Raw genomic sequence first — 22,922 nt, forward strand, 5'->3', positions numbered from 1 at the left:
AAGGATATCCCTCTTTAGTATTCAGATTTTCCTTCTCTCGATGATCATATCAACTTATAACAGAAAAAATATACCCGTATTTTTCGCTCCATAAGACGCACTTTTTCCACCCCCAAAAAGGGGGTGGAAATAAGGGTGCGTCTTATGGCGCGAATACCCAGACCCCTCCCGGTACCTTTATGTAAATTCCGAGGCCCTCCCTCGCTGGACACGGCTGCCTGTAGTACTGACAGCTGACGCGGCTGCCTCCGAGTCCTCTTCCCTTGTGGCAGAGCGGCGTACAAGCATGCCGGCCTGGTCCCGTGCCGCTTCCCGTGAGAGTTCTTAATAGGAGATTTCTCGCAAGAAGTGGCACGGGACTAGGCTGGCAGTCTGCCACAAGGGAAGAAGACTCCGAGGAAGCCACGTCGGCTGTCAGTGCTCCAGGCAGCTGTGTCCAGCGAGGGAGGGCCTCGGAATTTAAAAAAGGTAAGAGTGGGGGAGGGAGGCTGGGAGCTGACCTGCCTAATTAAAAATAGGTACGGGGGGGCAGGGACCTGCCCGCCTGCCAGCCGAATTAAAAATAAGGAGAGCGAGGTTGGGCCTGCCTGTGGAGAGGCCAGGGGGGGGGGGAGGCCTGCCTGTCTGCCTGCCGTGGGGGTAGGCCTGGGAGGGGGGAAGCCTGCCTGCCTTCCTTGGGGAGCTATCTGGGAGGGGGGTAGGCCTGCCTGTCTGCCTGGAAGGGTAGGCCTGGGATGAGGGAGGGCTCCTGCCTGCCCTCCTGGGGGCCTGCCTGGGAGAGGGAGGCCTGCTAGCCTGGGGGACTGCCTGGGAGGGGGTAGGCCTACCTGCCTGCTTGCCTGCCTAGGGGGGATACCTGGGAGGGGGGTAGGCCTGCCTGCTTGGGGGGTAGGCCTGGGAGGGGGAGTGCTCCTGCCTGGGGGGCTGCGAGGAAGGGAGGGAGGCATGCCTGCCTGGGAGGGGGAGGCCTGTCTGCCACGTTCCTGCCTGCCTGCCACTAGGCCTGTCTGCTCTGTGCCCTGTCCCAGCCCAGTCCCCTATCCCAGCCCACCACTAGACCATCAGAGGGGGGACAGGGTGCAGAGCTTGGCAATGAGTGTGGGGTTGGGTGCAGAGCCTGGCAAGGAGAATTTGGTTCAGAATGATTTTTTTTTTTCTTGTTTTCCTTCTCTAAATCTAGGGTTTGTCTTATGGTCTGGTGCGTCTTATGGAGCGAAAAATACAGTATGCTCAGAGACATAGAGGCAAAAACAAGGGGCCGTTGAAAACTAGTGGAGGAAGTTAGCCTATTGGCAACGTCTTTAAATGTTTTGGAGTACTTTTTGAGACAACACCACCTCTTAAAACCTTTTGAATCCACTAATCTAAGAAAAATCCGAACATTCTTTGAAAAGAAGCAATTCCTACTATTGGTACAATCTCTTATTCTTGGAATGTTAGACTACTGCAACATACTATACCTACCATGTCCCGCGACCATGATGAAGCAATTGCAGACAGTACAGAATACAGCCCTAAGACTTGTCTGTTCACTAAAAAAATATGACCATATCACAAAGGCATACCATGACTCGCACTGGCTTCTAATAGAAGCGAGAATGCACTTCAAATTCTACTGCTTACTTTACAAGGCTATCAACGGAGAAAGCCCAACTTACAGGAACAACCGATTAAATCAATCCTCCTCAACCAGACACAGAAGAACCCACTCACTATTCTCCCACCCATCATCCAAAAATGTCAAACGAAAAAAACTTTATGACAACCTTATAGCCTCCAAAGCAGCTAAACTGGACAGACAAATCACCACTCTGTTATCTTCAACTACAAAATCTTCAAGAGAGATACCAAAACCATACTCTTCACAAAATACATAAAACCTATCCAGCACGACCAATCCCAATCCAACATCTAACACTCTCCATACCCTTAATACGCTCTAATACTCTTCTATTTACCAAACGTTATCTAAAACCCTTAATTCACCCTATTCCTATCTCCTAAAAACTTCTACTTCCCATTGATAACTATTTTTACCCGACATTATTATTACCTTAAAATTTTATCTCATCGCTTATTCTATTCCTTCAAATTTTGAATGTAATTCTTGTTTTAGCTTTGATGTAATCCGCCTTGAACCACAAGGTAATGGCGGAATAGAAATACCTTCTTTAACCATTATCTCTTTCTCTCTCCGAAAGATCCCAAGTGCTTATCCCAGGCCCTTTTGAATTCAGACACAGTCTCTGTCTCCACCACCTCTTCCGGGAGACTGTTCCACGCATCTACCACCCTTTCTATAAAAAAGTATTTCCTCAGATAACTCCAGAACTCTTAACTTCACCCTATGCCCTCTCATTGCAGTTTCCTTTCAAATTAAAGAGACTCCACTCATGCGCATTTACATTATGTAGGTAATTAAACGTCTCTATCATATCTTCCCCTCTCCCGCCTTTCCTCCAAAGTATACAGATTGAGATCTTTAAGTCTGTCCCCATACGCCTTACGACGAAGACCATACACCATTTTAGTAGCCTTCCTCTGGACCAACTCCATCCTTTTTAGATCTTTTTGAAGGTGAGTCTTCCAGAATTGTACACAATATTCTAAATGAGGTCTCGCCAAAGGCTTATACAGGGGCATCAATACCTTCTTTTTCCTACTGGCCATACCTCTTCCTATGTACCCTAGCATCCTCCTAGCTTTCGCCGTCACCTTTTCAACCTGCTTGGCCGCCTTAAGATCATCACATACAATCACACCCAAGTCCCGCTCTTCCGTTGTGCACATAAGTTCTTCACCCCCTAAACTGTACCTTTCCCTCTGCATTTTGCAGCCCAAATGCATGACCTTGCATTTCTTAGCATTAAATTTTAGCTGCCAAGTTTCAGGCCATTCTTCAAGCTTCGCCAGGACTTTCTTCATGCTATTCACACCATCCAGCATGTCTACTCTATTGCACATTTTGGTATCATCCGCAAAATGGCAAATCTTACCCGACAACCCTTCAGCAATATCATTTATAAAAATGTTAAAAAGAACAGGTCCAAGAACAGAACCTTGAGGCACACCACTGGTAACCTCCCTTTCCTCAGTCACAAAGGATGGTATTCATAACCAGCCATGTAAAATCATCAATACTCCTCATGTTTTAACATTAAGCCATCATAACGGGGTACCACTGACAATAATCCCAACCAGATACACTGTTTCACAAACAATAAAACACCTATAAAGGGAAATCATTATTTGTAGAAGCTAGAAAAAAAAAAAAAAAAGAGGAAAGAACATTTCCGATTTAGAGTCTGCTTCAAGTCCATGAAAAATCCTTGTGTGGCAGAATGAGGGATTTTACCTCTCTGGGACTGCTGTTATGCCACTGGGCGGCAGAGGGCACCATGTATTTGAGAAGGACTACAGGTTCCAGATTGCCCTGGACTGCTTGGCTCAGCGCTGAGTCAGAAAGGCAGGTCTCGGGGAGAAGTATTTCTGCTGCCCAGGCTTGACTCGGTTAAAGGGAGGTCCAAGGAGAAAGGAGAGGTGAGAGTAGATACAGCGTTTTGGCTGAGGTAAGCCAAACGTCGTGTATGAATTTGTGTGAGGCAAACCTGTGCAGAAATAAAAAACGTTTTGTTCCTATGCTGCTGTACTGTGCTTTGACCCTCCTAAAAATGCAGGCCAGCCTGCCACGCCAGGTGGTCTGTTACATCGTGATACACTTTACATCTAATTGTCCAATCCCTAGTCTTAGGTCTGCTGGACTACTGTAACTCCCTCTATCTTCCTTGTCCAGCCACTATGATAAAAAGACTCCAGACCATACAAAACACCGCCCTCAGACTGATCTACTCACTCAGAAAATATGATCACATAACTACTGCCTTCTTAGACTCCCACTGGTTACCCATACAAGCACGAATTCAATTCAAATTCCACTGCCTATTATTCAAAGCGTTACATGGCTCTTCCCCTTCCTACCTAAACAACCGCTTAAACCAGATCTCCACCTCAAGACACAGAAGAACCCCAAACCCTTTTACCTTTCCCCCACTCAAAGGCACACTACGCAAGAAATTGTTTGACAACCTTCTGGCAACACAAGCAGCAAAACTCAACCATACCATCTCCAATCTGCTGATAACATCGGACGACTTCAAAACATTCCGAAAAGAAATCAAAACCCAGCTTTTCAAAAAATTCATCCAAATATCTTAACCATTCTTCACCTACCTCAAGATATTACTTCCCCAAATAACCCACCTAAACACCTTCCAAGCAAACAGACCCCAAAAATTAGATGGTAATCTTACCTACTCTAACTATATTCTCTTTGTCCATATCACACAGTTCGGCACTGTCATTTTACTATCCAACCCCTAATTCCCCTTAGGAATGTATCCAGCTATCTCTCTTCTGTCAAAAAATTGTATCTTCACTGGAAAATGTCCAGTCAAATCTTTTGTAATCCGCCTTGAACTGCAAGGTATAGGCGGAATAGAAATCCGTAATGTAATGTAATGTAATGTACATCAGTGGTCTCAAACTCGCGGTCCGGGGACCACATGCGGCCCGCCAGGTACTATTTTGAGGCCCTCAGTATGTTTATCATAATCACAAAAGTAAAATCAAACAGTTTCTTGATCGTATGTCTCTTTAGCTTTAAATTACAATATTATTATTAAGACTTAGCCAAAAGGAAAGATTTATAAACTATAAAGAGTTTTACCTCATGCAAAATTGTCATTTCTTTAATAAGACATTAACTATTTTTTTCTGCGGCCCTCCAAGCACCTACAATCCAAAATGTGGCCCTGCAAAGGGTTTGAGACCACTGCTTTACATGCTTAAAAGAAACACAGGGTGACGGGACTAAATCGCGCGAGACAACGGCGCGCCGACAACTGAGCGCAAGGTTGACGGCGCGCTGAAGAAAAGCACTATTTTAAAGGGCTCCGACAGGGGGTGTGGGGGGGACCCCCCCCCACTTTACTTAACAGACATTGCGCTGGCGTTGTGGGGGGTTTGGGGGGTTGTAACCCCCCACATTATACTTAAAACTGAACTTTTTCCGTAAAAAACAGGCAAAAAGTTTGGTTTCAAGTATAAGGAGGGGGGTTACAACCCCCCAAACCCCCCACAACGCCAGCGCAATGTCTGTTAAGTAAAATAGGGGGGTTCCCCACCAACACCCCCTGTCGGAACCCTTTAAAATAGTGCTTTTCTTCGGCGCGCCGTCAACCTTGCGCTCAGTTGTGTCTCGCGCGATTTTGTCTATGAACCGAAACAGAGGTCCTTTTGCTAAACTGTGGTAAGCACGAGCGCAGGATCGAAGAGCATTGACAATTTTCGGTAAGTGAGTTACTTGAGTTCCCCGGGCTTTTTAGCCTTTTGACCTTGCACCAGCGGGTTTTTTTTTTTCCTTCATGTCAAAACAAATAAAAAGATAACTGGACATTTCCAGGGGAATTAGGGAGCTATTTACATGGTTGAGATTTTGCAGAGGAAAATTGCAAGAGGGGAAGAGACTTTGAGGGGGAATTTACAAGGGAGGGGGTGGACAAGGGGAAGAGTTAAGATATCTGGATACATTTTTTGAATAGCAGGGTTTTGATTTCTTTTCGAAAAAGATTTGAAGTCGCTTGTTGTCAGCCTGTTGGAGATGGAGTGGTCAAGTTTGTCCACCCCCTCCCTTGTAAATTCCCCCTCAAAGTCGCTTCCACTCTTGCAATTTTCCTCTGCAAAATCTCAACCATGTAAACAGCTCCCTAAATGGTAATTCCCCTGAAAATGTCCAGTTATCTTTTTATTTGTAATCCTAAATCCAAAATTCTTTTGTAATCTGCCTAGAACTGCAAGGTACGGGCGGAATAGAAGTCACTAATATAATGTAATGGAAAACAGGTGCCAAGTGGTTTCAAAACATGTACTCGATGCAACAGGGTTACCTCAGACACTGTAGTGTGCCTGGATCTGGAGTACCAGGATATTCAGTGCGACCTCTGCTTGCACGTGCAAATGAGAAAACTTAAAGCCTGCAGAGTCATAGAAACATAGAAGATGACGGCAGAAAAGGGCTACAGCCCATCAAGTCTGCCCACTTTGCTTACCCACCCCCTGTCTATGCCCTAATGACCCAATTTCCTTATCTTGACCCTCGTAGGGATCCCACATGGGTATCCCATTTATTCTTAAAGTCTGGCACGCTGTCTTGCCTCGATCACCTGCACTGGAAGCTTGTTCCAATGATCAACCACTCTCTCTGTGAAGAAATACTTTCTGGTGTCGCCATGAAATTTTCCGCCCCTGAGTTTGAGCAGGTGCCCTCTTGTGGCCGAGGGTCCCTTGAGAAAGAAAATATCATCTTCCACTTCGACACGTCCCGTGAGGTACTTAAATGTTTCGATCATGTCTCCCCTCTCCCTACGTTCCTCGAGAGTGTAGAGCTGCAATTTGTTCAGTCTCTCTTCGTACGAGAGACCCTTGAGCCCCGAGATCATCCTGGTGGCCGTCCGCTGAACCGATTCAATTCTGCGCACATCTTTACTGTAATGTGGCCTCCAGAATTGCACACAGTACTCCAGATGAGGTCTCACCATGGCCCTGTACAACGGCATTATGACTTCAGTCCAACAAGCTCAACTTTTCAGATTGGCATCGAGTATGGCAGAAGATTTGGCACCAAACGTGGAACCTGCGTCGGGTGCCCTAATGCCTATCGTGGCAGTTTGCCTCGCTGAATACTGGGAACTAACCCCCCCTTCCCCCCCACACACACCTTTTACTAAACCGCGATGGCGGTTATTAGCGCAGGGAGCCCTGCTGAATCCCCCGCGCTGCTCCCCACGCTCGTAGAGTTCCTATGAGCACTGGGAGCAGCAAAGGGCATTGGGCGCGGCTCCCTGCGCTAAAAACCGCTATCGCGGTTTAGTAAAAGAACAGGGGGCAGTAAATTAGTTTGTAATGGTAAGTGTTTTAAAAAATACCGATTGCTGCGGGCTGAATTTTGGGGAGTAGATTTTATATAGGACTGAAGTTGAAGAAGTGTTATTTTTGCATTCCAGATTGTCTGACGTATACTCTCCCCGCCCCTCCATTTTATAAATCCACATTAAGCTATTTTAGCGCCGGCGAGCTATTAGCTCCGACACTGAAAAAGCCTAACGCAGCTTTGTAAAAAGGAGGGGGGGGTAGTTTATAGTTTATTATTGATAGTCTGCTTCATAATATACACATACAACATAAATGATAAAAATACAGAGAAAATATCTCAAATGTGAAAGGTCATTTACATGATGGAGGGTGAAGGTATAAAGGGCTAAGAAAGGATGTAATTTATTGTGTAAATGAAATGACTGAGGGCTCCTTTAACTAAGCTGCGTTAGGGCTTTAATGCGTGGAATAGCACCCGCGCGCTAGACCTTAACGGCAGCATTGCGCTGGCGTTAGCTTTTCCACTTAGCACGCGGTAATTTTCCTGCGTGCGCTAGCGCACCTTAGTAAAAGGAGCCCCGAGTGTACCACTTGATTATGATGTCTGGAATTAATGTCGTCTTGTTAAGAAGTGAGAAAAGTTTTAATAAAAATAATCCCCCCCCCCCCCCTTTTACTAAGCCGCGACAGAGATTTCTACCTTAGCCTGGCGTTCCTAATGCTCCGAAGCTGCTCCTGACGCTCTTAGGAATTCTATGAGCGTTGGACATATAGCGTTCCTGGCTTGCAGTAGAAACCTCTACCATGGCTTAGTAACAAACAAAAAAAATTCCTTATCTCTGTTACACCAGGAAAACAAAGGTTTTATATATATATATATATATATATATATATATATATATATATATATATATATATATATATATATATATATATATATATATATATATCAGCCGTAGGAATGGGAGAGGCCATAGGGGCCATGGCCTCCCCAAAAATTCTCAGTTGTTTTTTGTTTTCTTCTGTTTTTGCCCTCTCCTCCCGCCCTTCTCCCGGGTGACTTGTTTAAACCCCGTTGGGAGTTATTTGGATTTTATCATATAGCCTCGCCCAAACCCAGGGGAATGTCAGCATTTATCTCCAGAGCCCTTTTGATGGGGAAAAAAGCCATCCTCACCGACTGGCTCTCCCGTGATCCCCCGTCATACGCACAATGGAGATCCCTAATGATAGTGCACGCAACACTGGAGAGACGCATGGTGGGAGACTTGACTCTTGGCCCGGGTCGCAAATTTTGTCAGGTGTGGGAGCACTTCTGGCAGGACCTCACACCGCGTGCTCGCAGTAGACTTTTGAATCTTTAAGATTTTATTCCCACTCTCGGCTGTTGGACCGGCCATGGATTCTTGGGGAGGGGGGATGGGAGGGGAACTGATTATATTGTTGAAAATGTTATTTCCTGAATGGTACTACTGTTTGTATTTGCTTCTTACTGCTGGAATAATAAAAATCATTTAAACATAAACCCCGTTGGGAGTCTACCATACAGCCGCTGCACAGCGTCAGACAGCAGGCCTGCCCTGGAACCCTTCATTCTCCTTCTGGGGGCAGGCCTGCTTGCGGAAGCTGCACGACGCCAGGAGTAGATGGGTGGGAGACTCGGAAGCTCCTGGGCCTTTCCAGATGAAGCAGCGTTCTGCTGCCTGTATATATATTTAAAATCCCAAAAGAGACTGCAATCTAGAAACAAACGTGTGAACAAAATCTGAAATGGAAAGCCAAAGAAACCAGATGGTGAGCAGCAGAATCCCAAAGAAGGAGAAACAGGGATGAACATAAGCAGTGCCTCTGCTGGGTCAGACCAGAGGTCCATCGTGCCCAGCACTCCGCTCACGCGGCGGCCCATCAGGTCCAGGACCTGTATAGTAATCCTCTTATCCCCTTTTCCGTCAGGAAATTATCTAATCCCTTCTTGAACCCCAAAACGGTACTCTGTCCTATCACGCCCTCTGGAAGCGCATTCCAGGTGTCCACCACCCTTTGGGTGAAGAAGAACTTCCTAGCATTGGTTCTGAATCTGTCCCCTCTTAATTTTACCGAATGCCCTCTCGTTCTTGTAGTTTCCGAAAGTTTGATACATTTCCTTCAATACAGAACAAAGTAGAAGAAATGACATCATCTCTTAGCAAAATGCTTTTCTGCACCCTTGTCCTCTTACTCCTTCCTCACCCCCAGATATTGTAATTTACCCCATGACATGAGATGGCTTTGACTATCACGTATATAATTACAGATATATAAACAGATCCTAGCTTTTCTGCAATATAAAGTTATGCTATGTAAAATAATTGTAATGCAAGTTATGCAAGAACTGTAAAGAGAATTTAAAGTAACGCAAAGTAATTCCACGTAAAGTTATGTAAAGTGATGCACGAAAAGTAATGTAAAGAATTGTATTGTCATCGCCTGGAAATGACCAGCCATCTTCTAATGTAATCCGCTTAGAACCGCAAGGCACAAGCGGAATAGAAATCACTAATGTAATGTAATGTAATGAGAGAATATATGATGTATGGCAGCGGACTCACAAGGTGCACTTAGCCCCTCTGTTACAAATTCATAGCGCAGGTTTTAGGAACGGCAGTGGCAGGTAACTGCTCCGACTCTCGTAGGAATTCTATGAGCATCGAAGCAGTCGGTGCCGTCGCTAAAACCCGCACTATGCGTTCGTCAAAGAGGGGATTCATTTGAAACACCGCCAAGGGAGTATTCAGTGGTGCGCGGATTGGCTCCCATTACTGATTTCTCTCAAAAAGTTATACTTTAAGTGACACTTGATTGTTTTTTGTTTTTGGATTATTCTTCTCAGACAATCATTCTTTTGGCAGCTCTTTGTACTATTTGGACAGAACCGCATGTGGGGGGGGGGGGGGGATGGCACAACGGTTAAAGCTACAGCCTCAGCACCCTGAGCTTGTGGGTTCAAACCCACACTGTTCCTTGTGACCTTGGACAAGTCACTTAATCCCCCCTCCATTGCCCCAGGTACATTAGATAGATTGTGAGCCCGCCAGGACAGACAGGGAAAAATGCCTGAATAAATTCATATAAATTGTTCTGAGCTCCCCAAGGAGAACCGAATAGAAAATTGAATAAATAAATAGTGTGAAAAGTTTCAGCCTCTGATATTGTGACATCATAATGCTTCATTCCACCAATGGCTAAGAGCCAGCCTCATCAGTGAACATAAGAAATGCCTCTGCTGGGTCAGACCCGAGGTCCATCGTGCCCAGCAGTCCGCTCACGCGGTGGCCCAACAGGTCCAGGACCTGTGCAGTAATCTTCTATCTATACCCCTCTATCCCCTTTTCCAGTAGGAATTTGTCCAATCCTTGCTTGAACCCCAGTACTGTACTCTGCCCTATTATGCCTTCTGGAAGCGCATTCCAGGTGTCCACCACACGTTGGGTAAAGAAGAACTTCCTAGCATTTGTTTTGAATCTGTCTCCTATCAATTTTTCCGAATGCCCTCTTGTTCTTTTATTATTAGAAAGTTTGAAGAATCTGTCCCTCTCTACTCTCTCTATGCCCTTTATGATCCTATAAGTCTCTATCATATCTCCTCTAAGTCTCCTATAGTTGGCTCACTTTTACTCCTTTTTGATTTCTAAAGTGGCGCAGTAATAAAAGCCATAGCCTCAGGATCCTGAGGTTGTGGGTTCAAATCCATACTTGACCCTGGGCAAGTCGCTTAATCCCCCATCGCCCCAGGTACATTAGATAAGACTGTGAGACCACCAGGACAGGCAAGGAAAAATTCCTGAATAAATTCATGTAAACCATTCTGAGCTTCCCTGGAAAAACATAGAAATAGACGGCAGATAAGGGCCACGGCCCATCTAGTCTGCCCACCCCAATGACCCTCCCCTACCTTTCTCTGTGAATAGATCCCACGTGTCTATCCCATTTGGCCTTAAAATCTGGCACGCTGCTGGCCTCAATCACCTGAAGTGGAAGACTATTCCAGCGATCAACCACCCTTTCAGTGAAGAAGAACTTCCTAGTGTCCCCGTGCAGTTTCCCGCCCCTGATTTTCCACAGTATAGAAAATTTGGGGAAAAAAATTAATAATAATTAGGACATTTCTCCATGGAAATCACAATATAAAAAATAAATATTCTTATTCTCGTGTCATCTAAAAGAAGAACCATGCTGTACAGAAGCATGAAAACATGACAGCTTTGTTTGTTAAGTCCCCATTCTCATGTTCAAGCGCATAGGCCTGATTGTAGCAGTCATATGTTTTTCATATACAACAGCTTCTATGAATCTCGTCTGCAGTATTCAACGACCCCCAAACAGGCATTAGACAAATCAAAACACTTGATTTATTTGTTGCATTGATTCTGCATTAATTCTCTTTGTCTATCGCTTGACCATTAAAGACTTGTGCGTGGACAGAAATCCCACCCATCCCCTCCAGGATCCTCTCCATCCCCCACCCATCCCCACAAGGAATTACCTCCATCCCCACCCATCCCCATAAAAAGCAGCAATTACTTCCGACAGGATCATCAATTCCACAGTTTCTTTTGTTTTGCGCTGCTGTTTTCTTTGTGGAATCTCTTTGGTGGAACCCTTTTTTTGTTTTCTGTTCAGGTAATTAACTTATAAACCCCATCTTTTACTAAGGCTGACGTGTCTATTATATTATATGGACGAACCCTGCTTCCAAAGCCTTCCATCCCCATGGGAGTCCCGTGGGCCAGAGTGGGGTCCCCGTGGGATAGGGGGGATTCCTGCGATCCCCGTTCCCGTGCTGACCTCTATTGACCATCTCCACTCATGATACTTGCTTATCTAAACAAGGGATAGAGCATGAACAGGCAGACAAGTTACGAGGGGGGGGGGGTGTTGAAAAGTTGTCAGCTCAACCAAATTCCTAAATTCTGTGAATTATTTTGCCACTGTAGCTGAAAAATGGGTTTCCCCATCCCCCCTCCATAAACCCTTTATTCAATGCAAAAGAAATTTGCAAGTCAAAAATGCAGACAACCAGAATTTTTACAGATAAAATATCCAAGGCAAACAAGCCCATAGTGAAGATGGCAAAAGTAGAACCCAGGTCTTGGTTCTTATGACCTGGATTCTAGCTGAGAAAGAATATGTAAGTTTCATGGCTCCACGTCATTCCCTTCTTGGTTGGGCTGAGAATTTTTCAGCGCCCCCCTCGTAGGTCATATGGTCTTTATCTACATTCATTTTTCTGGTTCTGTTAGATTTTTCTCCACTATCGGGCACATTGTGAGTTTGTCTACTTAGAATATTCAAATAACTAGTATTTTAGCCCGTTACATTAACGGGTGCTAGAACTCTGGCCGGCTCCCTTAGTCTCTTGCCCCCCCTCCCTCCTTCCCTTCCCGCGGTCCCGACAAACCTGCCGACTCTAGCAGCGTCTGCAGCACTCTACACACGCTGCTTCGTGGCCTTCTACTGTCCTGATTTACTCTGGCACGTCCCTGATGACATCATCAGAGAAGCGGCAGAGCAAATCAGAGCAGTAGAAGGCCCAAGTGCTGCAGACAGGTTTGGAGTCTGGACCGCGGGAAGGGAAGGGGGAGGGGCCGGTCAGACATCGGGAAGGGATGGGAGACCGCAAAAAACTTCCTGTTTTTTTGCCACGAGAGAGCAGGGAGTCCAGCGCTGGCAGCCAGTCCTGCCGCGAGTGTAGTTAGGTGCTGGAAGGCTGGGGACTCGCACATGCGCACTCCTGCCGCCACAGACATACATCTCATGGATCAGGGAAAACAGAACACGCAGGTAGGAGTGTGCATGCGCAGCTAGGGTTTTATTATATAGGATGTGGAATAGAATTAAAAACATATATTTAGCAAACATGTCATATAACAGTAGCGGTAACACAGTGATCCCAACCGCAAGAACCCTACCTATTACTCCTGGGGGAATTTGGTGCCAAATTTTAAATTTTGCACAAAAATTTTGCAATTTCTGTGCAAATTTTAAAATTCTGCACAAAATTTTTGCAATTTTTGTGCACAATATTGTGGAACAGGTAGGTGTGAATCACTTGTTTAGTTTTTCCAAAAATACAAGGTTTAGAAACATAGAAAAATGACGGCAGAAAAGGGCCAAAGCCCATCAAGTCTGCCCACTCTATTGACCCTTCTCTTTGATTTTGCTCACCACCCACCCCCTGCCCTTACCTCATTAGAGATCCCACATGAATATCCCATTTATTTTTGAAATCTGATACGCTGTTGGCCTCAATCACCTGCCGTGGGAGTTCATTCCAATGATCGACCACCCTCTCAGTGAAGAAATACTTTCTGGAGTCACTATGAAATTTCCCTCCCCTGATTTTCAGCGGATGCCCTCTGGTGGAAGAAGGTCCTATAAGACGGAAGATATCCTCTTCCACCTCGATACGACCCGTGATATATTTAAATGTCTCGATCATGTCCCCTCTCTCTCTTCGTTCTTCAAGTGAGTACAGCTGCAATTTTTTCAGCCTTACTTCATACGGAAGATCTTTGAGCCCCGAGACCATCCTGGTGGCCATCCGCTGAACTGACTCCATTCTCAGCACATCTTTCCGGTAATGTGGTCTCCAGAATTGAACACAATATTCCAAATGAGGTCTCACCATGGATCTGTACAGTGGCATTATGACCTCTGGCATCCTGCTGATAAAACCTCTACGGATACAACCCATCGTTTGCCTTGCCTTAGACTCGGAAGCCTTTTCCACCTGATTGGCAGTTTTCATGTCATCACTAATGATTACTCCTAAATCCCGTTCTTCCGTGGTCCTAACTAAGGTCTCACCATTTAACGTGTAAGTCCTGCACAGATTTCTTTTACCCACACAATGAAGCTACCACCTTTGACAGCACCTCAGCCAGCTGCTACAGGCATCAGTTTGTCTGCCCATGTCTAGGGAAAACCTGAGAGTTCCTCTTTTCCCCTCAGAGTCCTCTCTAGAATGAACCCAGCCTAGGTAGAAATACTTCTCTCCTGCGGCTCAACGCTGAGCTCCATAGCCCAGTGCATGCTGGGACCTGTAGTTTCACATTTGATTAGCATCTCCTGCTGCCCGGGGTTATAATACGAGTAATTGCATGGGGGAGGGAAAACCCCTTAATCTGTCACATTCATCTAATAATAATAACTTTATTCTTCTATACCGCCACAATCTTGCGACTTCTAGGCGGTTTACATTCAAAAGAGCTGGACATTTCAGCGATTTACAATATGTAGAAGGAGTACAGAGTACAGGGACTTGAGAAATCGAAATTGTTTGCTAAGAATTTCGGAGCGGACCTGTAAAGAAAAGTCGCAGCTTTCAAAAAAAAAAAGAAAAATACAATATACAGTTTGTTTGGAGATTCAAAAAAAACAGCGAAAATGTGATCTATAATAATATGTCCTTATAGTAAATTATATATAGGTAAAATAGTAAAGATAATCCAAACAAGGATAATTGAATATCGCAGTTGCTTTGGTCACAACACATGCTCTTGTCGCTCTCATAGAACACTGGGATGAAAAGAATCACACAATTTCCAATCTTTCAACACTTTTCCACACGATGGCTTACATTTGCAGAACAACCCTGGATTTTTAGGTTGAACTCGGAAGTTTGAATGCTGAGGTTGATTACAATGTGTGTGTGTGTGTGTGTGGGGGGGGGTTAAATAATGGGATTCTTTTTAGATATGGTGCAATTATTTTATATTTTTTCATGACATATGCTCAACCAGATTAAGAACATAAGCATGGCCTCTGCCGAGTCAGACCTCAGGTCCATCATGCCCAGCAGTCCGCTCCCGCGGCGGCCCCCCAGGTCAATAACCTGTAAGTGATCTAATGCTCTAAAGGAGGGGTGTCCAACCTGCGGCCCCGTTAAGTATTTTGTGCGGCCCGGTCGAGGGCAACGCAGTGTTTTCCTCTGCTGCCCCCGGGTGTTTACCGTCTTGCCGACTCCCTCCTCTGTCTTGCTGCAGCATTTGCGCGGCCCCAGAAACATTTTTTTCGGCCAATGTGGCCCAGGGAAGCCAAAAGGTTGGACACCCCTGCTCTAAAGCATTTTGTACTGTAAAGTAACCCTCTAATTGTACCCTTCAATCCCCTTTTCCTTCAGATTGTTGTTATTTTATTGTTTTTCTATTTTTCCCCCACAGATTACATATTTTTCCATTTTTATTCAGCATTATTCTTAAACAATTTTTTCACTTTTAGGGCTCCTTTTACTAAGGTGCGTTAGGGCCTTAACGCGTGGAATAGCACACGCTAGACCTTAACGCCAACATTGAGCTGCCATTATTCTAGAAGCGTACTGCGTGGTTTAGCACACGGTAATTGCATGCGCTAAAAACACTAGTGCACCTTAGTAAAAGGAGCCCTTAATCTTTTTTTTTTACTTCATGTTTTCAGTCATCCATTAGCCCACCCTTCAAAGAACACAGTTTTGACCACCATCCTGTCTCATTTAGGAATTCTTTTTATAGACCCTGAATTCCACTCATCCGTTTTTCTAGATCCACTTTCATTAGTGCATTGCACCGTTTCCTAGAAACATGATGGCGGATAAATAATAATAATCATTTTATTCTTATATCCCGCCAAAGCCATGAAAGTTCGAGGCGGTTTACAACAAGAAGTGCTGGACAATCAGCGAAGGGGTCACAATTCAAAGTCGTCAATACAATCTTACATAATGGAAGAAGTGGAAAGCTATATAGATCTTAAGGTTGAAATTAGCAGAGGTATAAAAATTCCTAGTTTACAAACCGATTGAACAAACTCGTTTTTGCCAATTTTCTAAAATTAAGGTAGGTTGAGGAGTGCGTGATGATGTTAGTCAGCCAATCGTTCCATTTGCCTGCCCTGGAAGGCAAGGATTGTGTCCAGGAATCTTTTTGTAGCAGCAGGCCTTTATTGTCGGATAGGTGAACAGATGGGCCTAATAGAACTTGCCAGGTTAAATTGGGAAACTAGGTAAGTGGGGGCCAGACCAAATATTGATTTATAACACAGACAGGAGAACTTGAACAGAATTCGTGCCTCCAGGGGCAGCCAATGGAGTTTTTGATAATAGGGGCTTATGGTCAAATGTCTCATCCGGTCTGCCCCTCCTCTCCCTATGAGATCCCATGTGCCTGTCCCACGCTTTCTTGAATTCAAACACAGTCTTTGGTCCTACCACCTCTACCGGGAGACTATCTATCACCCTTCTGTAAAAAAGTATTTCCTTCAATTACTCCTCAGCCTATCACCTCTTAACTTCAGCCCATGCTCTCTCACTCTGGAGCTTCCTTTTCAATGAAAGAGACCGGCCACATGCGCATTTATGCCACGTAGGTATTTAAACGTCTCCATCACATCTCCCCTCCCCCTTATCATTAACAAAGTTTTATAGTGCCAAATCAATCGGTTTACTTTTTTCATTTGTTGTATTATTCAAATATTTTTTTTACTGATAACATTCATTTGCTATTTATTGTCCATCGATACATGTTTTTTGGAAATCAATTTGGGGTCAAATAAATAGTTTGGTAGAAAATCTGGTGGCATTATCGTATGATACTGTGTTATTTGGTACATCAATGAGAGCTATGAGCCAAATATCCTCTAGCAATAACAAGCTATGACTCATTATGACAGGGGTTTCCATACAGCATATCATGAGAAATTGGAAAAATTGGGATCGTCTAAAAACATAAGCAGTGCCTCTGCTGGGTCAGACCTGAGGTCCATCATGCCCAGCAGTCCGCTCACGTGGCGGCCCATCAGGTCCAGGACCTGTATAATAGCCCTATATCTATACCCTTTTATCCCCTTTTCCTTCAGAAAATTGTCCAATCCCTTCTTGAAATCCAATACCGTCCGCTCACGCGGTGGCCCATCAGGTCCAGGACCTGTATACTAGCCCTCTATCTATACCCTTCATTCCCCTTTTCCTTCAGAAAATTGTCCAATCCCTTCTTGAACTCCAATACCGTACCCTGTCCTATCACTCCCTCTGGAAGCGCGTTCCAGGTATCCACTACCCGTTGGGTGAAGAAGAACTTCCTAACATTGGTTCTGAATCTGTCTCCTTTTAATTTTTCGGAATGCCCTCTCGTTCGTGTAGTTAGATCATTTGTAGTTGAATTATAGCTTTTGGTGGAACTCCTTATGTCACATATTTAAAATGGAAAGGGTAATTGCCATGCAGCAAGGGAATTTTAAGAAATTTTTGGAGCCATTAACAAAATACTGTAATGAATGAATGTAATTTTTTCCCCTTAAAAATGCACGTCCATGGAGGGAGGTGGGGGGGTATTTTGGTTTTCTTATGAGTGCAAATTGAATATGGGGGAGGGAGGGATATGGAATCTGAATTTGATTTTGATAGGATATTAACTGCTCCTTTTACGAAGCCGCGTTAGCGCACGCGCCTTTTTACCGCGTGCTAACCCCTGCGCTATCCGAAAAACTACCGCCTGCGGAGGCGGTAGAGGCTAGAGCGGCCGGAAAATTAGCGCACGCTATTACGTGCGTTAAACCACTAACGTAGTTTTGTAAAAGTGATGTATTTAAGCATAAAATGATGTTATATGATGTTACACTTATTGTAAGTTTTAAAAATGAATAAAGAATATTTTAAAAAAAAAACCATTCATGTTCCCTTTTTGATTTTAATGCTCTACTCTCCGCCACTGGGTATTTTTCAATCATATTTTGGTATTTTGTGGCGAGTTATACAGTATATGCAAAAATAAACTAAACTAAACCTTAGGTTTATATACCGCATCCTCTCCACAATCGCAGAGCTCGACACGGTTTACAAGAGTTGGAAGAGAGAGGAACGCCAATGAAGGTTAAAGGATACAGTGAGAGGAGTATGTGAATGTAATGTAATGTAATTTATTTCTTATATACCGCTAAACTCCGTTAGGATTCTAAGCGGTTTACAGAAAAAATAGACAATAGGGTACATTAAAATTATAAGTAAAATAGGTACTTAGATATTCCCTTACTGTCCCGAAGGCTCACAATCTAACTAAAGTACCTAGAAAAATGACAATTAGTAGAGTAATGAAAAAATAAAATAGAGATAGATGAGAAAAAATAAGAAAATAAACATTCTAATAAGACTACAATGGTCTAAAGGACTTTGAAAGGTTGAAAAAGAGGGGAGATAGGAAAAAGAAGCAGAAGGGAGAACCGTTGAAACTATAGAATTCTGGGGAAATTTAAATGAAATTTAAATAATAAAGTAGGAAACAAAAACCAAGTGGCAAAACAATGAATGAGATTTAAAAATAAAATATCATAAACTAAAAAAGAAAGTGAAAAAATAAAAACAAACAGTGAAGGGCATAGGATGTCAAAGATGGACTGAATATTACATTTTTGAAAACAGCCAGGTTTTCAGATGTTTGCGGAAAAGTTGGAGAGAGCTCAGGATCCGAAGGGGGGGAGGTAGGGTTGTTCCAGAGCTCAGTGAATCTGGAGGGGAGGGAGGACCCTAGTTTTCCTACACGGGAAATGCCTTTTAATGAAGGGAAGGATAGTTTTAGTTTGTGAGTGAGTCTGGTGGTATTAAGATTTGAGGAGTTCCAGGAGAGCGGGATAAAGGGAGGGAGGATGCCGTGAAGGATTTTGAAAGTTAGACAGGCGCATTTAAAGTGGACCCTGGTGTTAATTGGAAGCCAATGAAGCTTGGACAGGAGCGGTGAGGCCTGGTCGAATTTACTTTTAGCGAAGATAAGCTTAAATGGCTGGCAAGCCTGCTATTGGATGGTAGTTTGGAGGGGAACGTTATTTGTTTCTCTTGAGGTGATGTCTCTAAATGGGACAGTTCTGTGCATGCTATACCAGGAATGAACCTTCTAGTAAGCCATAGGATGATCTCATGCTCTCAGGCCCCCTTTTATTTAACCGCGATAGCGTTTTTTAGTGGAGGGAGCCGCGCTGCTCCTGACGCTCTTGACACTCAGCTCCCTGCGCTAAAAAACACTATCGCGGTTTAATAAAAGGGGGCCCAAGTCCGATTCATTGCTAATACTCAGGCCCATCATTTTCACTGTTACAAAAAGAGTCTTTTTCTACAGTTCATGTTTTATTTTTTATTTTTTACACACCTAGTAACCAATTGCTCCAGCTAGTTACGTGAGCATCCGTACAACATACAATGAAATTACATTACATTACATTGGTGTCTTCTATCCCGCCAATACCTTTCAGTTCTAGGCGGGTTACAACAAGAGTTGGCCTGGGCATTTCCAGGGAGAATACATGGTTAATAGATGTAGTATGCGTCGGGATCTGTGGAGGGTCGATCAGGTTTAGTTAGATCATTTGATAAATTATAAATACAACTCAATGCAATTCAGCAACGATCATAAATATCATAGCTTTAAAAAAGTACAATACAAGATGAATACAATATCCACACATAGATTAGATATAAAATACCACAACACATATCATATATCTCTCAATCCCTATAATAAGATCTACTATGTACAGGCAACACATCAAGGTACACTTGGAAATTCCTTTTAATTGGACAAGTAGCATTTTCTTAGCCTCTGATTGCACAGCTCATAACTGAGGATCTTCTGCTTCTCCACAGGTAGCTCAGAAAAGTTACATGGTATTTATATATTCAATTTTCTATACGGTTACATAGAAACATAGAAAGTGACGGCAGATAAGGGCCAAGGCCCATCAAGTCTGCCCACACCAATGACCCTCCCCTACCTCCCTTTGCGAAGAGATCCCACCTTTCGATCCCATTTAGCTTTAAAATCAGGCACACTGCTGGCCTCAATCACCTGCATCGGAAGACCATTCCATCGATCCACTACCCTCTCGGTGAAGAATTACTTCCTGGTGTCACCATGGTTCTCCCAAGGGAATGCAGAGTGGTTTACAGGAATTTATTTAGGTACTCAAGCATTTTCCCTGTCTGTCCCGGTGGGCTCACAATCTATCTAATGTTACCTGGGGCAAGGGGGGGATTAAGTGACTTGCCCAGGGTCACAAGGAGCAGCGTGGGTTTGAACCCACAACCTCAGGGTGCTGAGGCTGTAGCTTTAACCACTGCGCCTCTCTAGAAATCAACGTATAGCAAAAGTGAGCCAAGTCTAGGACAATCAAGCCATTGTGACATCACCGATGAGGTTGGCTCGTAGGCATTGGTTGAATGAGACATTATGATGTCACAATACCAGCTGTGGTTGTCAGAGGCTAAAAAATTTCACACTATTTATTTATTCAATTTTTTATACCATTCTCCCAGGGGAGCTCAGAACGGTTTACATTAATTTATTCAGGTACTTAAGCATTTTTCACTGTCTGTCCTGATGGGCTCACAATCTATCTAATGTACCTGAGGCAAATGGGGGATTAAGTGACTTGCCCAGGGTCACAAGGAGCAGCACGGGTTTGAACCCACAATCTCAGGGTGCTGAGGCTGTAGCTTTAACCACTGCAGAAATCAAAATGTAGTAACAATGAGCCAAGTCTAGGACAATCAAGCCATTGTGACATCACCGATGAGGTTGGCTCTTAGGCATTGGTGGAATGAGGCATTATGATGTCACAATACCAGCTCTGGTTGTCAGAGGCTGAAAATTTTCACACTATTTATTTATTCAATTTTCTATACGGTTCTCCCAAGGGAATGCAGAATGGTTTACATGAATTTATTTAGGTACTCAAGCATTTTTCCCTGTCTGTGCCGGTGTGCTTACAATCCATCTAATGTACCTGAGGCAATGGGGGGAGGATTAAGTGACTTGCCCAGGGTCAAAATAAGCAGTGCGGGTTTGAACCACTGCGCCAAACTCTCTCCCTATTGACACTTGTATTAGTAATCACATAAGAATTGCCATCTCCGGATCAGACCCTAGGTCCATCAAGTCTGGCGATCCGCGCACGTGGAGGCCCCGCAAGATGTACCCTGGCCTTGTTTTAGTCCCTATATCACTCTAAGCTTCTCATAAGGAGATGTACATCTAGCTTACCCTTAAATCCTAGAATGGTGGATTCCGCAATTACCTCTTCTGGGAGAGCATTCCAGGTGTCCACCACTCGTTGCGTGAAGCTGAACTTCATGATATTTGTCCTGAACTTGTCCCCCCTTAGCTTCAGTCCATGTCCTCTTGCCCGTGTCACATTGGATATTGTAAATATTTTTTTTTCCTGCTCTATTTTGTCGATTCCGCTTTTCTCTTTCATCACGGTGTCTCATTTCCGAAGAGGGCATGAAAGCATTACAGACAAACGTTTGTGTTTATATTTATCTAAACTTGATATGCCACCTTTCAAAATGTGAATCAAGGCAATTAACAAAAAGAGAGAAAAAAAAATAGAGAAAAAGGAAAGAAAACCTACAAGTTATGAGAAACGTAGAAAGAGAAGAGAAGGGGCAAGAAAAAGGGGAGGGGAAGGAGAGAAGGCTCAGCCTCCCGCTCAAGAGACCCTGCCCATATGCCAAAGAAAAATTTCAACTAGGATGGCTCAGTTCTGAAGGGAAAGAGTTCCAGAGAGAAGACGCGGCAAAGAAAAAAAAAAGCAGAGGGAATAGACAGATGGTTACCAGAGGACGAACGCAGAGGTCGTGAAGGCCTGGAAGGGACAATAAGAGGGAAATTCTATATAAGGCGCCTAAAGACAGACACCTAAGTTAATTAGTATAGTGGCTTCAATTATGAGCTTTAATAAGCTCACAATTGAAAAAATTAAAAATTAATTGGGTGACAGGCACGATTCTACATAAGGTAGGCACTTTTAGGGGTGGAGAATGACTTAGGCGCAATTCTCAAAAGTACTTAGGCGCCTATAAAGTAGGCTTTTAAAACCCTGGCCTTCATTTTACGAGCCTAACCCCCTGGTCTACGAAACTGCGCTAGAGGTTTTTAGCACAGAGAGCTGTGCTGAATGGTCTGCGCTGCTCCCGACGCTCACTGAGTGCCTAAGAGCATCGGGAGCCGCGCGGGCCATTCAGCACGGCTCCCCGCGCTAGAAACTGCCAGCGCAGTTTTGTAGAAGAGGAGGTTAGTTTTACTTAGGCCCGATTCTGTAATGGGCACCTCAGCGCGACTGACATGAAATAGGTGCGTAAATTTAGACGTCTTATCTTTTTAGGCACCCAATTACAGAATCCGTCCCTTAGTGAGGACAGATAGGCAGATATTCCTATATGGAGAACTTAGGGCTCTTTTTACTAAGTGGCGCTAGCGTTTTTAGCGCGTGCTAACCCCACGCTACGCAGCTAGAACTAACGCCAGTTCAAGGCTGGCGTTAGCATCTAGTGCGCGGGGCATTGTGGCGCGCGCTATTTCTCGCGTTAAAGCCCTAGCGCACCTTAGCAAAAGGAGCCCTTAATGAGTCAATGTCAAAATTTTATGTTGGACTAAGTACAGGATCAGAAGCCGTGGCGGGCACCAGACAGAAAACAGATTGAAGGGTGGGTTGTTTTGGGTTTTTTTCAGGAGGAAAGCTGGAAGAACTGCATACATGACATTACAGTAGTCAAGTTTGGATAAGACAAGAGCGTAGAAACAGGTAACAGAAGCACCAGCGTCAAGAAAAGAATGGACAGAAAACAGAACGGAACCACCAATGCTGTCTGAGGCGCCAAAGAAAGCTGTGAATCAAAAGTCACCCCGAGGAATTTAAGAGTACAGCATCTGAAGCTCTGAGGGTAATTTTACGAGAGATTTTTTTCTATACGTAAAACCTATTTAACACACAGAAAAGAGCTTTTCGAAAAATTGTGCAGCCAGATACAAAGAGTACATCTAAATATCCCCCCACCCCCTTTTTATCAAGCCACATTAGGGTTTTCTCATTTGCATTATTCACCCACCAGATTATGTGGCACTTTATTCCTACATTTTCCACAGATTAGAGGCATATGGTACAAACGACAGCTCAACTCGTCTTTAGTTACACTGCTGTTACAATTTGGAACA

Source organism: Geotrypetes seraphini, chromosome 2 (assembly GCF_902459505.1).
Source record: "Geotrypetes seraphini chromosome 2, aGeoSer1.1, whole genome shotgun sequence".
Lineage (NCBI taxonomy): Eukaryota > Metazoa > Chordata > Amphibia > Gymnophiona > Dermophiidae > Geotrypetes > Geotrypetes seraphini.